This window comes from Helicoverpa zea, chromosome 20 (genome assembly GCF_022581195.2).
Source record: "Helicoverpa zea isolate HzStark_Cry1AcR chromosome 20, ilHelZeax1.1, whole genome shotgun sequence".
Lineage (NCBI taxonomy): Eukaryota > Metazoa > Arthropoda > Insecta > Lepidoptera > Noctuidae > Helicoverpa > Helicoverpa zea.
Window position 1 is genome coordinate 2,243,180 of NC_061471.1, and position 19,640 is coordinate 2,262,819.

A 19,640-nucleotide genomic window follows, 5' to 3' on the forward strand; every position below is an offset into this window, starting at 1 on the left:
ACTGAGCTTTCAGAACTAGGGCATAGTGCACATTGTAGATACATATTCCAGCACTTTGCCAATGCTGTCACTAATTGCAAAGGCGCATGCAGTTGCCGCACCGACAGTCAAAGGATGACAGTCTGGTCAGGGCTTTAGTTACCTATGTTATCAGCAAAGTGCCGTACGTCTGTATAACCCTTTTATTCTGTCAATACTGTTAATAGTGGCCTTTTAATTTGTAGGGTTTGAATGATACGGTCATAGAAAACCATAATGATTTTCAAGATTTTAAAGCAAAAATCAAAAAATAAGAAAAGAGTGGCACATTACCTTTAAAAGTATCGCCGTCTTACCACAAAAACTTTTAAACGTCAGTTTAAGACTTGTCTAAAAAAACGACATATTATGGTTCATTTTGCAGCCACAATTTTTTTAGAAGTGTAAAACAGATGTTTAAGTTTTTGTAGTAAGGCCATAAATGTTTTAGTGCACGGTATATACATACATGTGAGGAAAAATAATTTAGCAGTTTAATGATGATGATGTTGACACACATTTTTCTAAGGAATGGGAAAGTAAAGAAAATGTTGAATAGGGATACTTCTAGGCAGGCGTGCTCCAACTTCGATCACATTATAACTTACTAGCAGGTGAGATGAGATAGTGGTCAAACGCGAGGCTATAGGCAGAAAAAAATACTGTGGCGTCTATCTGTCAAATTCATACCCATGTCACAAAAAAAAAAATTATACTCTAAGAAAACCCCATAGAAGAACATTAACCAAGGGTAGATACTTCTCGCGAGATGACTCCCGGCCACCGTAGGCGTGGGTCTGTGGGTGGTGAGTTCGGGTGGCTCATCGTCCCTCTGTCTACTTAGACGACAGACCCATGTCGACGGCGCGCGTTGTTCCACGCGCTCCTCAAAGAGATGTCAGCAACCCCAGCGGGGCCCAGCAGGGCCAAGGCCTGCCGGGGCTGCGGGTTGTTCGAAAGAGATACCGCGGCCCTGGTACATAAAAGGCCTATGACGGAACACGATGGTTTTTAGTCAGTAAGAGTCTGACACTCCCTCACCGCTGCTAACCCACAGCGGGAGGGGTCATTTGATGATTTTTGACGTCGGAAAAAAAAGGGTAGATACTTCTGCAAAACTTGAAAAAAAAAATTCTTTGCTCTAAATCTCTCAATTTAAAACTTAAAAATACTAAAGTTTTATAACGTCAGAAATGCAAGAACGTCAGATCGTTAATTTCAGATGAACTACAAAGCAACATAGTTGATCAAGTCTGACGCTTACTTCTTTTAAAAGTATTTTAACTTTTAAAATTAACTTCTGATCCAGATTTTCTTCGCTGCACGAAGTTACGTTTAGAATTTTTCTCTAAACAATATATTTTCATTATGACAACTTAGTCACGTAACGTTAGTTTTAACTGGTATAAAAATTGTTTATGATTTTACCCTTTTAGAGCTGGGTAGGTATTTGTTACGGAGCAAATAATTGCGGGTGTAGCCATCAACACGGCAATTTTTTTGAAATTTCCTGTTTTAACATGTAACTTGGGTGTCAAGTTCTTACTTTAAACTTTTTTTTTATTGATTATAGGCTCGCGTCCACTATCAACTGAAGGTCATCATCCTCATCCTCCGAGCCTTTTCCCAAACTATGTTGGGGTCGGCTTCCAGTCTAACCGGATTCAACTGAGTACCAGTGCTTTACAAGAAGCGACTGCCTATCTGACCTCCTCAACCCAGTTACCCGGGCAACCCGATACCCCTTGGTTAGACTGGTGTCAGACTTACTGGCTTCTGACTAACCGTAACGACTGCCAAGGATGTTCAATGACAGCCGGGATCTACAGTTTAACGTGCCATCCGAAACACAGTCATTGGTGTCTAAGATATACTTAGAAAGTACATACAAACTTCCGCTACCAACTGAACTTTTACTATCAACTGAAGGTAAGCGTCGATTTAGTTGAAGATGGACCACCTAGAAGTGACGTATTTATTCTTGACTTGGGGACTAGTTATCCGGAAACAGAATACGAGCATTTAGGGAACACTTAATGCGAATTTCATTTTCACCAAAGTTTAAGTGCCCCTTGTAACCTTTATTATTGGGGGAGCCCTTATTCTACGTGAAACTTAGTTAAGGAAACGTTAAGAAATTGTTGGTGAAAACGGACATTAGGCAAACTTCTTAAACTATACCCTAAATATATTGTAAAATCTTATGATGGTCTTACCGCAATCCATGGATTAGACAATTTACAATAATTTGCACAAGATTTCACTCCTTTAAATAGTAACTAGTATGCGGTGAGGTCATATAAAGGATTTCATCAGAGAGATAGGCAGCTAGACCTACGTTTGGCAAGACTAGATATCAACTTTACTATAATGACATCATATTAAAGGTTTGATCTGTAATGACATAATATTTCAATCAATAGTCCGCCTTTGGCTTGCATGGAGAATATGCATACATATTGGGTGACTCAGCTTCACTAGGTATTAATTAGGTCTACTAACACCGGTTTACATGCGAACATAATGCACTGGCCCCAAATAAAATTGGAATAAGGGCAGGAGGAAGATGATGATGAATACTAGTTTACAAAAAACATCACTACACAGTATAAAAAAAGTCGCTTTTTCTGTCCATATATCCCTATGCATGCTTAAATCTTTAAAACCATGTAATGAATATTGATGCGGTTTTTTAATAGATAGAGTGACTGAAGAGAAAGGTTTATATATAATTAATGTAATGTATTTAGTATCAGTATTAAACCCGTGCGAAGCCGGGGCGGGTCGTTAGTATATTATAATTATTTTCTTGTACATTATTTTGACACTGAATCTAAACAATAACCCCATCCGAATTAATAAAACCCTTCCTTTTCCAAAAATCTTTTAAAAATAAACCACACTGTTCTAAAAATATCAATTTCATAAAACAGACAGCCATTACTAAGTGCAACCCAGCGATTCGCGTCGGCGTCTGTGAGATGCTTACACGCAATCCTAGATTTGCGCCGGCGACTCATAACGAGCGACAACTAGCATTAGACTACGATACCAATTGGCCATAGTTTGTATGTACAAATGTTTTTTGTATAGGGCTGCTACAAGAACCAATAATCATCAAAAGTATTTAAAGAGGAAATACGGGCTTAAAAAATTCACTAAGTAAAACATCCACTATTGGTTTTACCCCGTGGGAACTACTGGCCTTAGTCATTAAATGGGCTATCTAAAACTTGTTTCAGTAGTTCCTGAGATAAGCCCGTTTAAACCGCCGGGGTTGTTCGAAAGAGATACCGCGGCCCTGGTACATAAAAGGCCTATGACGGAACACGACGGTTTGAGTCAGTAAGAGTCTGATACTCCCTCACCGCTGCTAACCCACAGCGGGAGGGGTCATTTGATGATTTTTGACGTCGTTAAAAAAAAAAAGCCCGTTTAAACCAAACTCTTCATTGTTTAAGGCATTTATTCCTGCAGCTTATTTAACGTGTTATTAAATAAAAAGAAGAGGCACGTAGTCTTATTATTTACCTTTCAAAACTTATTTTACTGATGAACTTTTTTTTTTGAAAGACCTCAGATCAAAAAACCTACAACAAACTTGGTTCAAAGATCATATATCTAAAGTCAAAGCACTCCGTTGCAATACATTTTTGAAAGAACTCCGATAATAACCAAAGCAATTTCACCTCGCCACGGACTTATACTTCAAACTAAGATAAATTCTACAGTCTCCGTATTGACAGATCATCCATAGAGTTGTCACAATGTCCAAGTGAAGAAATCTTATCGCTAACCTCAGCAATAATCGACTTTATTTTGCACAGCATAAGGTTGAAAGTCTAATAGCAAGAGATAAAATCGTGGATAATAATTTAAAAGGGGAGCTACTTGCAATGGCAACTATCGATCATTTTGCAAAGGAATTGTATTAACAGATATTTAAAACGAAAACTATGAGTTTAATGGTTTCTCTGAAGGTCCATTGAGGATTTGAAATGGAGTGGACTGGAATTTGATTTAATATTTTCTGCTACATTTATGGTAGGTTTTGCAAGCTCTTTTATGCATACATATTTTTTCTTGATTAACGCAATCATTAAATTGAGTGCTAAAAAATAATGGCATAAGAAAAAAATAAGCATCCTATGTGCATATCAGGAAAGTTTGCATTCAGTTCTAAAATAATCAAAATTCTGCTTAGTAGGAATTTTCATGAGTAAGTATTTCTTACTAGACTAACATACGAAGAATTAAAAGTCATGCCTAGTTCCAAAATTGTTACAAACTATCCAAAGTTACACTTTCTCTAGACTTTTAATTTTTGCCAAAATCTTAAATTCCTAAAAAACACTTCCACCAGCTTCTGCAATCCAACCCAACGATTTCACTATTGATGCTACGTCAGATTCCCCGTGATTTATAGCGAGCACTGCGTAGAAGCCAATAATATCCATTTCAGTAATTACTGGCTCAGACAAGACTGATGATGGAACGAAACTCACTTGGAGTACAACGGTGATCCGTTTTGCTTTAAAAGTGCAGCAGCTTTGAATAATGAAAGGATTCAAGACAATATTTATGAATGCGAGTGTCCATTTTTTAAATCTTGGGATTAAAATGTTTAACGTTTAACGTGAGCAATTTTGCATTCAAATGCAAAATATAATGCAAAATATTTGCTTACCATAAATCACGTTTTTGAACATTTTGAAAAAGATATTTTGCGGATATTAAGAGAATACGGATATTGAAAAGACACAGTTAAAGATTTCTCAGAACACAAAAAGAAACAGTATTACGGCAGCACTAATGATTGCACCTAATGTCAATGTGACTTATACAAAATGTCAGATGGACCTATAGTACATGTCCCGAATTTATACAAAGTACGTAAATAGCACTATTGCTTAAAAAGATAAGATTGCAATTGATGATCATCATGAACGAACACCATGTCTGACATTTTGGATTATTCCTACCTTCCCTAGAAAAACTTCCACCTTCACTACAACCAGATCAATTTAAAAAACTATCTCAAAAAAGAAAAAGATAACTCCACATTGCGCGCGCGCAGCCCTAAATTTTACGCGCAATTTTAAATTCCGAACGTCCATTGTTGTCGCCTATCCACTCCTATATCGGCTATATTTTATTCCTGTAACACCACCAATGTATCGAGATCCATGAGGATTCGAATCGTAAGTGGCAATTACATTGAGACTTACAAATCGTTAGCAGTTTCAGGGGTCTTCTTAATTTGGTTATGTAATCGCTATAATGTTGAAGGCATCCTTGCCCTAATAAGGTCTAGTTCATGGAGAACAAAATGACTAGGTAGCGGAGATGTGATAACGCAAAATCTCCTAAGAAAGTAGCGCGCTAAAATTCGGATATTCGGAGGACGAGGGACGTCACTACCTCCGCCTTTAGACAACTTCTATAGAATCCACCATTATTTTAAAAATAAAATGACCAATCAATCAAGACCAATCTTTGACGGAACGGTTTTGATTCAACAAGGAACCCGAACGTCTTGTTAGTTCTCGTAACTGATCACGCCTACAGTCCCCTTGCATAACAATTACCTACAAGAAGGCGATTGAACTATCTCCCTTATGGCATCTCCGCTATATTTCCTCCCTCCGTGGTCTGGTCCTACATAGTTTGCAGTTTTGGCATTGAGATTAGCAGAAATTGTATTATTGAAAAGAGAAAATAATAATATATTGCGTGTGTTGAATACGCTTGTATGCGTGGGACGAATGATTTGTAATGTCGGAGCAAAATAGTCGATTATTCGGATTATATCGTTACTTTGTATGTTGATCTGAAGTGGGATTAAAAGATCAGTAAGGGCAGATTATGGCTTGAAGAAATTTCGTATGGACTGAATATTACTGGTAAAATATGAATTTCTGTAACTTGGGTTGTATTTAAGGATATTCGTAGCACATATTGCAAAATTAAATATTGCTACCCCTTGGTTGTAAAAAAACGGTTGCTTGGCATATTACGACGGATGAAATACAGGTACACTTGTATAAATAAAGAGGGTACTTATTTACACAGTTTTACCACCCTCGTTAAACTGATAAGAAAACATATTTCATGCACAACGTATTTATATACAATGTTGAAACAGTAATACTGCATTTTACTTCTTCAATGAAGTTTTAAACATGAATGGCCTTACTACAAAAACTTTAACCACTGTTTTCCACTTGTCTAAAAAAAATGTGGCTCCAAAATGAACCTTATGTCAACGTCATAATTTGACATTTTTTTAGACAAGTCTTAAACTGACGTTAAAAAGTTTTTGTGGTAAGACGGAAAAAATCTAAGAATTCCATATTAAAATTTTGCATACCACAAAAGCATTACCAAAAATATAAATTTTCCTTGAAGCGAAACAAGTGAACAATGACTTCGGGTGACTCCGGTCTTCGGCGGTCAATTTGGATATTTTTATTTTTGACAAGTGCCATCGGTATTACCATTGTTCTGATCGACACGGCTTCTGCCCATTACCCTTGGATACGGGATAACGATGCGTGTACCGGGGTATTTTGAGGAATAATGAGGAAGCTTAAATTGGGCTTGTTTCCATGTCATTAGTAGCAAATTAAGCATGCATCTTGCTTAGTATTGTGTATTTTATGTATAGCTGGCAGTGCTAGAAGGCAGAACTTGTTGTTAAATGGAACTAATTGTGAGTTCTGGCATCAAATAGTTAAAGCATTGTTATAAATATTTTCAAATTATCATGTGGTTCAGTGAAATCCTCACTGATTTTTTGGTGTATTAAGCAATGATACGTTTTAAAAGGTTTTAAAAGCTTGTTAAAATAATAACCAAAATGTCCAGTCGATCAATTTCAATAACAATCTTGATATCATACTTTCTCGATCTTCCCTTCCCTCCACGTTTCAACTTACGCAAACGATAAGCAACTCCCAAAAATGTCAGACAATCAAAAATCCCCGCAGCAACGCATGCGCCTGCGCATCCGAATTCGTTTTCGATTCAATCGGAATAAATTTTGATGTGCTCGATTTTCGATATTCTCGAGTTTCGATCGTTTTGCTCGTTTTGGTCTTAAGGCGAGGACAATGCGGCTTGGGCGTAACGAATAACTTGATTTATACATACGCGTGTTTGCCGCCGGCCTTGCATTGGACACCGCTACTAATATTAAGTCTGTGTGTATGATCGTGCCTTATATGTGATTTTATAAATGTATGGGAGGTTTACTTTATGTGGCTGGAAATGGAGCGGTGTGTTTGAAAATATTCTTTTGAGTTTTGCGGGGAAAGTTATGAGTGTGGCTAAAGTTCCTGTAATTTAAATTATTTTTGCTTCTATCTATAAATTAAACTCAACATAACTGATAGAGTCATCAAGTAACTTCTATACAAATTACTTCACGATAAAAACCCCAGAAAAGTCCAAAGTGGACCAAAAACTCGATCCCTCATTCCCATTAATCACACCAACAAAATCCCATTCACGCCACGAAATTCCGAGCAAATACAGACCCAACACCTAGTCGAGAGTAATACCATGATTTGTTTAGCACAATAATAGTCTGTAAGGGAGGCTTATGCATTTTGTAGGCGCGAATGCCAGTTCAATCGCTTTTATGGTGTCCCGTGTTGTTCTTAAAGGGAATTATAGCGACTTAGTGCAGATTAATGCTAGGTTCAGCTGCTGATTTGATGTGGTCTCCATGTGATTTACTTTGGCAGTTACGGACAATGAGCAGTATTGGGTGTTGGTGTAATGGTGGATCGAATTTCGAGTTGTTTTTGTTTTTTTTCTGTGTTCCTTTTCGTGGTGGTCTATTTTGTCTCCTTTATTGGTGTGCTTTTTGTGTGCCTCTAAATGTGTCACTTCTCATTGATCTCTTTGGAATGTATTATTTTGCTATCTGGCTTTTTATAATATTTGTTTGCCAAGAACCGTCTACACAGACACACTGTACTACTCTTCCTCTCCATCGTCCCATTTCTATTAAATATAGTTTTTTTCCCAATCACTTCAATGAGATTTTTTCCAACTCAGTTTCGAATAACATCAGCCATTATCATACCCATCCATCGCTACCTTACAATCCTCAAAGAAACTACCAGTCAATCATAATACGTCCTTATTTCCATCTTTGCCAGTAGCATCGGCTTCTTATACATTCGCTTGCAAAATTGGTAGTCACTGAGTGTTGAATACAGAAGGTGGCATTATAAATTTAAAACGAGGGCCTCGTTAAAATATCGAGTTTTGTCCCTTTGTTTGTTTGTCTGTGCGTGGGGTGACCTCAGAGATCGTGGATGCTTTGAGTTGTATATCTTTGAGTCTTTCGGAGTGATTATCATAATTTTAACAGCTGTCTGGACCAATGGTTGGGAGTGCTTTAAGGTTTTGTGGGGTCTTTATTCTGAAGTCTTAGTAACCATTTGCATATTTTACTGATATTTTATTGAAGTATTTAATCACACGTTACAATGCTAGACTAATTTTCAAGACATCGATAGATTTTGCCTTATTGGTTATGCCAATTTTAATCAGATACACCCTTATTTAAACATTTATGATGAAAAGATTACACATGTAGGTATGACGAAGAGATACAGTATTACTTTTCACGATTTAAATCTATTGTTTGCTCTCTCAAAATCCATACTTATGTGTTTCTACAATACCGCATTTCACCTAAACCGCATAAAATCCCGTTGTCATAAAACATAATGTACCAAATATTGACAAAACTCTAACTCCGAGTGCATTCACGCCATTTATCCATCGTAGGATCAACAGAACCGTTTCGAAGAGTCAATTTACTCTTCGCGGTATGTAAGAAGCCATGTTTGTTTACAAAACACGCCTTTTACGACCACAATGAGGCACTTAGTGGATGTTCGTTGTCAAATATACTTATAATAAATGTTTTAGTGATCGATCAATTAAGTAATCCTGGTGTGCCTTGCCGCTTTATTAGAGGTTATGGGAAAGTAAATAAGATTCAAGATTAGCTTTTTCATAAAGTACCTATTGTTATTTGAAAACTAGTGATGATGATGATGTCCTCCTAGCCGATTATCGGCTACAGCAGCTGTTCTCAGGTAAGGAGATTAGCCAAGTGCGGAGGACATATTATAGTGCACAAGCATTTGTGCAGACACAGGTACACTTACTATTCCTTCACTCTCATAGCCCGATGGGACGGTAATCCGACACGACCGGAGAGGGATCAGGCGCAGGACCGACATTACTTTGAAAACTAGTATAGTTTCATCGGCTAAGTAAGTCCAGAAGTTCATCTTAATCATCATCATCACATCAGACTTTTGACATCGACTGTTGATTGTAGGCAGAATAAAATTTCATCATTTAATTTCCATGTCTTTTTACAGTTGATCTTTAACTTTAAGTACAAATAACATTCATTAAGCTTTCGAATCAATTGAACACCACAAACATTATTTATCATCGCAATATTTAATTCTCCAAAAAAATCATTTCTTTCAAACTCAACGATCCCTTTTAAGTGTACAATATTAATCACTGCAACATTTCGAAATTTTTCTCTTTGCGAATTCTTAATGGTACGTATCCCTTCCCACATCAGTTCATAATTAAGATATTGATAAGACGATCATTATGAGTGTTCATTGAATTCTGCTAAAGGTCGGCTTTCTTCTTTTTTGATAGGAACTCATCAAATGACCTCTCCCGCTGTGAGTTAGCAGCGTGAGGGAGTGTCAGACTCTTACTGACTAAAAACCGTCGTGTTCCGTCATAGGCCTTTTATGTACCAGGGCCGCGGTAACTCTTTCGAACAATCTTGCAGCCCGGTATACTTTGGCCCTGGTAGACCCCACATCAGTTCATAGCCCTTTTATACCACATGGTCACAGACCCTTCTTCTTTTTTATAGAAAGTGTTCAAATGAACCTTCCAGCCGGGAGCCCCAGTGGGGTTGGTGGACCCCGATGGGCCCCACATCAGTTCATAATTAAGATATTGATGAGACGATCGTTATGCGTGCTCATTGAATCCAGTTAAAGGTCACAGACCCGGCTCGGCTTTTATTTTAGCGGATACGGCTGCGATCTGCGTTTTGGTATGGTTTGCATGTTCGTTGATATCATTTTTGTAGTAATAATATATATTATTTTAAATATATATGTATATAGGAAGTTCATTTATGGCTTCCATAATTTTAATGGTGATCTTATATGGGTGAAGCTGTCTTTAAATCTTAGATATGGTCTTAAACAAGAATCATCTTATCCCTTAGGTCTGTTGCACATACAGTTGTAGCTTATGTTGACAGAGCACATAAAATGTAGGTACATTTATGTAGGGTCCATTCAAAGCCCACATAATAATAATATGTTGCACTGCATAATGTGCGGGAACAACAATAGAAAAGTAAATTTTTGGTATTAGCCGAGTTACACTTACCCATGAATCTACCTAGCTAGATGACCACCACAATGACCTTCACATACAAACCACCCTCAACATTATTTTACTCAAAAAAATCAGCACCAATAATCTTTAAACAAATTTTTCTCAATGCAAATTCCTCTGCCAACCGTCCACTGTCGGTGGGCACACTAAAGGTATAATACGAACCGGTCCTAGCCCACCAGTGCGTACGAAACACATGCTTGCTCCTCACATACTTAACATAAAGGTATTTTAACACTTTATTTACATGCCAGTACGGCGATCAATGGAGATGAGCTTGCTGAATTTTTATTGGTGATTTTTTTGAGTCGTGTTGGGCAAGACTTTGTGTTTTTGGCTCATGGATAATGTAGAAGGTAGTACATGGTATTACATAATTGATAATTATTCCAGTTATGGTACCGTAGTGGCCCTGAAACTACGAGTACGGGCTACATTCCGGGTCAGGCATGAACTTTACTTTCTTGAATGTTTCATGTTTCTTGTGTGTTTTTTGTGTGAAAAAAATATTTCAGTGTCACATAACCTATGTATAAATCTACAGAGGAAGGCCTATATTTATCAGATTTCGCAAGGAAGTTCTCACGTAAATTCGCTGGCGGAAGCTAGTGTTTTGATTTAGGCATTGCTTTAGAAAACATTCCCAATAAACAACAGTGGTAAACTTCCTACACTTCAAAATTAGACCAAAAAGAGTGACTAAAATAATATTTATTACGAAATCTATTTCACACAAAAAAGTGATACCTCCAATACTTTTGTATTAACAAAATAAATAAAAGAGAAAACAAAAAACGTGCGAATTCTCACAAAGTACAATATGTGTATAATTTTTTGAACATACAGTATCCTTCATAACATTAATTAGCATGTCCTTGATAAATATTTTGTGTTGTATCGAGATTTTTTGTGCCTTGTTTTCACACTAAATTTTATTATTTTGCCGTTATTTACACTGAATGAAATGACTGTGTTTCGGATGGCACGTTAAACTGTAGGTCCCAGCTATCATTGGTCATCCTTGGCAGTCGTTACGGGTAGTCAGAAGCCAGTAAGTCTGACACCAGTCTAACCAAGGGTCAGATAGGGCAGCCGCCCCTTAAAAAGCACTGGTACTCAGCTACATGCGGTTAGACTGGAAGCCGAACACAACATAGTTGGGAAAAAGGCTCGGAGGATGATGATTTACACTGAACGAAACTTGGGTTCGAAATAGCGGTAGATTTAAAAAAACTTTAATAAGTGGGCGACTCAACTAATTATTTTAATTATTCTGGATGTCTTACTGCTATATCTGAGTATAATTTACTGCTATATCAGACTCTGTTACAGCCTTTTTATCGTCCCACTGCTGGGCACAGGCCTCCTCTCACACGGAGAAGGATTGAGCATTAATCACCACGCTTGCTCAATGCGGGTTGGTGATTATAAAACTCATAAGCTATAATAAAAAAATACTAAGCAGCTGTTTCACCCGCACTTTTTCCCGTACCTGGATAAAATACATGTCACCTGGGATATTCTAAATTCCGGACTGTAATTTTCTTTTTTTTAATCAATTAAGTAGTTTCGGAGCCCTTCAGGTACGAACAAAAATGCTGCCTCTCTATTATAATAGTATAGAAGTATTATGGATAGTATAAACGAAATTAAATAATGGGCATTTTAACCAACCTCATCATTTCAATTTCTATTAGCCGTTTTCCCGCGGTTTCCCCCGCGTCCCGTGGGAGCTACTGCCCGCATCGGGATAAAATATAGCCTATGTTACTTGCAGATAATATAGCTTTCTAACGGTGAAAGAATATTTAAAATCGGTCCAGTAGTTTTTGAGTTTATCCATTACAACCAAACAAAGTTTTCCTCTTTATAATATTAGTATAGATAAAAGTATAATGGGTAGTATTAAACGAGATTAAATAATGAGAATTTTAACCAACCCCATCAATTTTAATAATAATTGACAACAAACAGCTTCAAGCTTACAAGCTACTGTTCATACTGTTCATATAGTAATTTTCATAATAGCTTAACTTAAGGCTCTGTACATACGAGTGCTTATTCAAATGTAAAGCGTAGCACATAACAGAGGTTGGGTACCATGGAGAACAAAATGACTAGCGGAGGTGCCATAACGGAAATGCGGGTGTGCGGGGGTCGAGGAACAATGCCGTCTTCGCCCTCCTTTGGACCCGAACGCCTCGTCAGTTCACTCGTAACTGATCGTTTTGGCCATGCTCACCGTGCGAATCGGACCTAGATGGACATATTCCCTCTTATTATAAAACGCGGTATCAAATAAGTATCGGCTTTTGTACTACATTTAATCCACCTTTAAGTACGACCTTGAAAAAACGTTATTACAAAACGCAGTTTATCGCAAGTCCTATTACTATCTGTAGTACAAAAGATAAACCATCGAGCCCCCTAGTTTAACTGCAGTACCTAGTCGACAAATGTCAAATTCCGACATTATTTACTTTTGAGGTTATTTGTTTTGTGATGAAAAAAAACGAAAGTGGATATAAATATGTGTGATTTGGAATACTTGGATGTGTTAGAATACTATTGAGAGTGTCCGGGGACCCAACAGAGTGCGTCATCGAGAAAATCTCTTCAAATTACCTGACGACAATTTTCGATATAAATATCGATTTACGTTTTTCGAAATAATAGTCAATTGAATGCATGATGATAATCCATGATGATCCAGGATGATCCTATGCTGCTCAACTGGGCTCGCCATAAAGTAAGTAACCTTTACAGTGCAAGTAGGTTGCCAAAAAATCCTAATTAATTGTATACTAGTCGAAGTTTTTATTATGGATGTTTCTTTGTGTTCCACGCATAAACTACCACACGGATTTTGATGAAACTTCGAAAATATATCAGATTATCATACAGTCTACTGTTTATTTACAGATTCAAGACTATTTTGGCGTTTTTCACGCCGTATCTCTGCCAATAATATGCAATGTTTGTAAAAGGCTGGAAGCTTGCTAAAATGTACAAAAATGCCAAGGTGAGAAAGGGAACAAGATTGTGTGATGAAGAACAGTGTCCAACATGTATCAGTGCGTTTGACTGTATAAATAGACATCGGAATAAAATATAATTTTTTACTTTTTTGTTGTTTCATTTTCTTTTGGTAATTTAATGCACACGATATTCTGTGTGTAAGTTATTGTGCACTTAATTTTGAAGAGGTTCTAATTAGATGCACAACGTCTTATTTAATCATTTAAATCGGGATGAAAATAATCCAAGTTATTTCTAAACAAAACATAACTCGGATACGCGCGCTGACGTTCCGTTATACGCGCAAACTCAATAGTTGTTTAAAAGAGAATAATTGGATCATATATATCGTTAAAAGATACTAGAAATATAAAATTACCTTTAAATAATAAAAAGTAATATTTTCAACTGCAGAGATATTTTTTTTATTGTCATAGCTATTTATTTTTCATCAAAATAGATTTAACAAAATAATGTAAATAGGAACGGCGCATAGAATTCGGAACGATTTAACGAATGATTTAAATATTTGTTGATTATAATCTGTGGATATTATTTGAACCACAGACAAATCGAAGTACTAAACCGTCTTCTCTTAGTCTACGTTTTGTAATAAGGATGTAAAGACTATCGTAAGTACCGTAACAAACCAAGACGACTTCAGTCTGGTTTAAACCACTACTTGCGGCAGTTTTTATAATAAGAGGGATTGTGTGACACATATTTCCCGTTATGTCTTCTCGTGTTGTGTCTCTTATTGCATCTCGTTTTTTTTTACGACTAATTGTTGTATTTTTTTTAAAAGTTCATTTGTCACACGCGCGAATAAATTTATTTTCTTTCTTTCTTTCTTCGCTTATCTTTCCTTACTCCGTGTTGGGTACGCTGTAGGTGGCTAGCATGTGCCACCCGGATGTATTTATGGGTTAGGACGTGTGTACACTGTGTTAATTGACCAGGTTTCGTGTAAGCTCGAAGCTGCTAGGCGAAATTTATATGGCATAAACCTAATGCCTAAAGGTAACACTTAGAAGTCAGTGAGAATTTTTCATCTTTCATCATTATCATTATACTTTTATTAACCAACTGTGGGGCAAAAGCGGTTTCTTATACAGAGAAGGATTGAGCGTTAAACATCATGTTTGCTCAAGGCGATTATCGGTATTTACCTGTCCTGGAATTGAACCGGAACCCGGAACACACGTACTTTGGAGTCTGATGCTCTAACCACTAAGTCATGACGACCTATGCGTACATTTATTGCATACTAGCTTCTGCCAGCGGTTTCACCCGCATCCCGTGGAAACCTCTGCACGAACCCGGATAAAAAGTACCCTATAGCCTTCTTCGATAAATAGGCTATCTAACACTGAAAGAATTTTTCAAATCGGACCAGTAGTTCCTGAGATTAGCGCGTTCAAACAAACAAACAAACTCTTCAGCTTTATAATATTAGTATAGATTTAAGTAATTGCATATTTAAGTAATGGTTATTATTTCGGAATTTGTAATAGTCGTTACTCAACTTAATTGTTTAACTAGATTCGAGATCATAACTTATTAATATCAAATACAAACAATTATTTCAAAATAATCACCAATTAATTCCCAAAACAAACAGCAAACAACAATCGAACAGCCTTATCGGTAACTTCCATTACAAATCGATATATCGAATCGAAAAATCGATATAAATCACGTTGCTACGACTCGAAACATGAGCGAGTCCTTACAAATATATTAAATCATTTATGTAAATGAGTACTGTTATAACTTGTGTAAGCGTTTTAGCACAATGCTCATGCGCTCGACAACAAGAGTTACGAGTATTATGACTTTGGTCATAATTCATGCCTCGGATGTGTCCAGTGAGCGTTTTGTATAGCTCTATTTGCTGCCTAGAAGTATTCTCTAGTGGTTATCTCTTGATTTGTAGTAACAGCTTCAAAAAGTCCATTATTAAAATCTATAATTGTAGGAAGGTTTCAGGGTTCGAGAACTTTCTTGTCTTATTTTATTTCAATACTAGCTTCTGCCCGCGACTTCGTACGCGGATCCTGTCCCTTATGCCAGCGACTACGGGGTCAGCAAAATCAAAGATCTGAACCGTCTGATATTGAATTTTAAGGGCCCGTTGACTTGAAAACAACGGAATACGGATAAACATTAGAAACGTTCCATATATTTAATTAAATTGGACTAAACAAAACGCTGAGAACTGAACCGCAATAGGCGTGATCATAGGGATAAAAGTAGTGATTCTAATAAGTCTGCATTTAAGTTATGTGGCAAAAATGTTACACGTATTATTACGTAAAAAAACATTAAATAGATGACAAAGTCGTGGTGACTTAGTGGAAGTCGTGGTGGTTTAGTGGGTAGAGAACCAATCTCTCAAGTATGAGCGTGCGTCTTTGATTCCAGGTCTGGCAAGTGCCTGCCAATGCAACTTTTCTAAGTTCGTATGTACTTTCTACGTATATTTTGGATACCAATAACCGTTATTTGGAGGGGATGTTAAACTGTAGGTTCCGGCTGTCATTGAACATTCTTGGCAGTCGTTATGGGTAGACAGAAGCCAGTAAGTCTTACCAAGGTATGTTGGGTTGAGCGGGTAACCAGGTTGTGGAGGTCAGATAGGCAGTCGCTCCTTGTAAAACACTGGTACTCAGTTGCATCGTGACTGGAAGTCGACCATAACATAATTGGGACAAAGGCTCTTGAGATAATAACGACAATAATAATGAGATATAGGCACCGCAGGACATCTGAGGCTGATGACGGGGAGTAGCAACCCCGCGGGGCTATACTATATGCTGAGTTCTCCAGGGAGAGTATCCCCCATCTCCGGCCGGTCGGAGTGAACCATGACGGGGGTAGGTCTCACGCCTCTGGCTTGGCTTGGCCGTCCAGAGTGGAGCTCTGGCCTCTCTAGAGCAGGATTAGTAGCCCTGCTCGGAGGGTAGGTGCCTCATGGTAAGCACAGGGAGCGCGTAATCTGTGTTTAAAGTCCGCCGAGGTATCCTCACGCTTCAGGTTCCCGGGGGCCCAGTAAGTGAGGTGGCGAGTCTCCACCTGCCATTTTTACATGTACCATTGACATCCACTAACATCCCATCACAAATAGCCCAAGTAGTTTCCCTCAATAGTTAGCAATAGTTTAGCACAGAACCGGGGATTGTCTTTTTTTTAACGACGTCCACCGGTGAATGTCCTTGGGTTCATTTCTATAGTGTATAAAGGGATAATCGACGGTATTGTGTCACCATTTCATTAAAGTTGTCTCAAAAGGGCTTCAGCGTGTTGGCTTCGGCCCCACGTTTGCCTCCCAAAAATTCGGAACTCTGTAGTCCCGAGGTCTGGAAGAGACATACAAAATAATAATGAGATATAACGCAACAAAGTCGGAGAGTGAGGGCTCGTGACGCCACGTCTAAGTATGTAAAATTTGTACTAAGCAGTGACTTAACGAAGCGTTGTTGTATCTTCGTTATTATTTGTTTGTGAGAGAGAGAGAAAAGAAAAATACGTGTCCATTGTTTTAGGATAGGATTCACCATACCTATTTCATAACATTCATTTCTATACATTTCAAGTGTAGTATTGCTCTTGAAGTTTCATATCAGGTGTTCCAGATCTTCGATGTTTATACATCAATAGAGAGTGCTTATCAGATTGAACCACTTTTGCTAAAACGTCATATCTTCATATGCTATAGTCTAGCTGGACTCCTGGAGTTCCACATCAGGTGTTTTACACCTTCAATTTGTATAAGTCAACAGAGAGTGCTTATCAGATTGAACAACTTTTGCTAAAACGTCATACCTCTATATGCTATAGTCTAGCTGGGCACCTGGAGTTCCACATCAGGTGTTTTAGATCTTCAATTTGTATAAGTCAATAGAAAGTGCTTATCAAATTGAACAACTTTTGCTAAAACGCCATACCTGTATATGGTACAGAGAAGCTGGGCTCTTGGGGTTCCACATCAGGTGTTCCAGATCTTCAAATTTATTATCTCAACTAAAAATGCTCATCACATGAAACAATTTTTGCCATGGCACCATTTTTATATCTCTTATAGTTTTGTTGGTCTGTTGGAGTTCTGCATCAGGTCTTCAAGTTTCGAAGATATATTATAGCCTATATGTTGACCAGGCTTAATACTGATACAACAAAGAAAAAATCATTGAAATCCGTTCAGTAGTTCCGAAGATTAGCGTGTACAAACAAACAGACATACAGACATACAGACATACAGACATACAGACAAACAGACAGAATTTTTTTTTTGGATTTGTGCTCCATTACTGTTTCTAAACCCCACCCAATTATTATTTTTTAAATATATTCAATGTACAGACACAGTTTTTTTACAGATTTATTATATGTATAGATGAATGTATTTAAGACTCACGTATGCACGATGAAGTAGAATAATCACTTTGATTCACGTTACTTCTACGAACACATTCATAGATTATGAAAAAAATCTTCGACGTAACTAATAGGTAGATAGGTATGTATACTACCCTCAATTTCTCGATAGCTTACCGCGGATCTGGAAGGAAGAAGAATAATAATTAATGTTAGATAAAAGTTTAACTGTAGCAAAAGCGGAAAAAAATGTAATAGTCATTCTACTTAAACACCACACTAACCTACTCTAACTCCTATAAAACTGGGAACACTACACAATCTCCCACAATGTTCCCATTATTTAAAACAGTGGCATCCCCAATCAGCACCAAAACGAGGTTACCAGCACCCTTTGTGTTGCAAGCTTCAGATAATCGATTCCGCGATACAGGACAACACTGGATAGCTGTAATCGAATGCTGGTTAGATTTATATCGAGTTTCTAGCTTGAATAGTAAGGCTGTGGTCGCACGAGCGAGTTAGGGACTGGAGACTAATGGCTTGTGTTTTTTAAACTTGCTGCCAGCAGGTGGTATATGTTGAAAAAAAAAAACCTTTATCTAATCCAAATAAAACTTTGCATCCTGCTAGCTAAAAATGAAGCGCGCATGGAGGCCTTTTTCCCTTGAAAGTCATCAAATGACCCCTCCCGCTGTGGTATGATATTCCTGCTTGAGATTTTTTTATACCGGTAACCTTTTCGAATGACCCCAAAGCCTCGGCAGGCGCATTGCGGCCTTTCGCAAAAATTCTAAAACATTAGTTTTTCACCAGATTCGATAGTGGCTCACAATTTCAGAGCCCAAGTACCCGTATGTAGTGAAGGAGATGTGACAGTACCCCTTGCCCACCTTATTTACCCTGTGATACCCTAAAATGGTTTCAGCACTGCAGCCAAACAAGATATTCCTAGCCGTCAAAAAGTTTAGCGAGACAATACAAATCTCCTCACTAGGCGAGTTTCTAGGAGTCTAGGCTAAAAGCAAGACGCTTGTGCAGACGTAGCCTATATGTTAACCGCTTGGATTCTATTTGAATAAGGGTTTCGGAAGATGCTGCGTGGTGGTAAATGATTAAGATTAGTTCAAGTTTTGGAACTAAGTACAGTGTATTTTTTAGAACACGTAAACACTATAATAGGAGAAGTAAACAAAATTGAGTCGCTATTAGTTTTGAAATTAGTGTGATTAAAATCAGTAGTCGTAAAAATTGCGCTGACTATTGATAGAGCTAAATATATCTTAAATAATGTACTTCAACTACGCTTTTTTTATATTTAACGATGAAAATATAAGAATAAGTGTAGTAGTCAAACTTCTTTGTCAATAGGGACCAGCTTTACGTTTATGTTCTTTTCCGTAAAAGTAAATTTCACCTAATTAATGACGTCATTATAATTTCGACATCCCAATAATATCTTCGCGGAAGCGGCTCCCAACTCCCAATTAACTTTGTATACGTAAAATAATTTAATTAATTAAAATTAAAGCACAACAATTCGACAAATTAACATCAACGGCCATTACTTATTGTAATTCGAAACATTTGTCTAAGAAAAAAAGGGAAAGGCATACAATCACACACGTCTTCCACGAATGAGAGATTTCGACAAGGAAAATTGTACCTTAAAACTTCAGTCATAGAGTCTATTATGAAGTGTGTGGTCTTGTTGGGAACAAAATGATAAAAAGCATACAGTCCTTAATCACTGG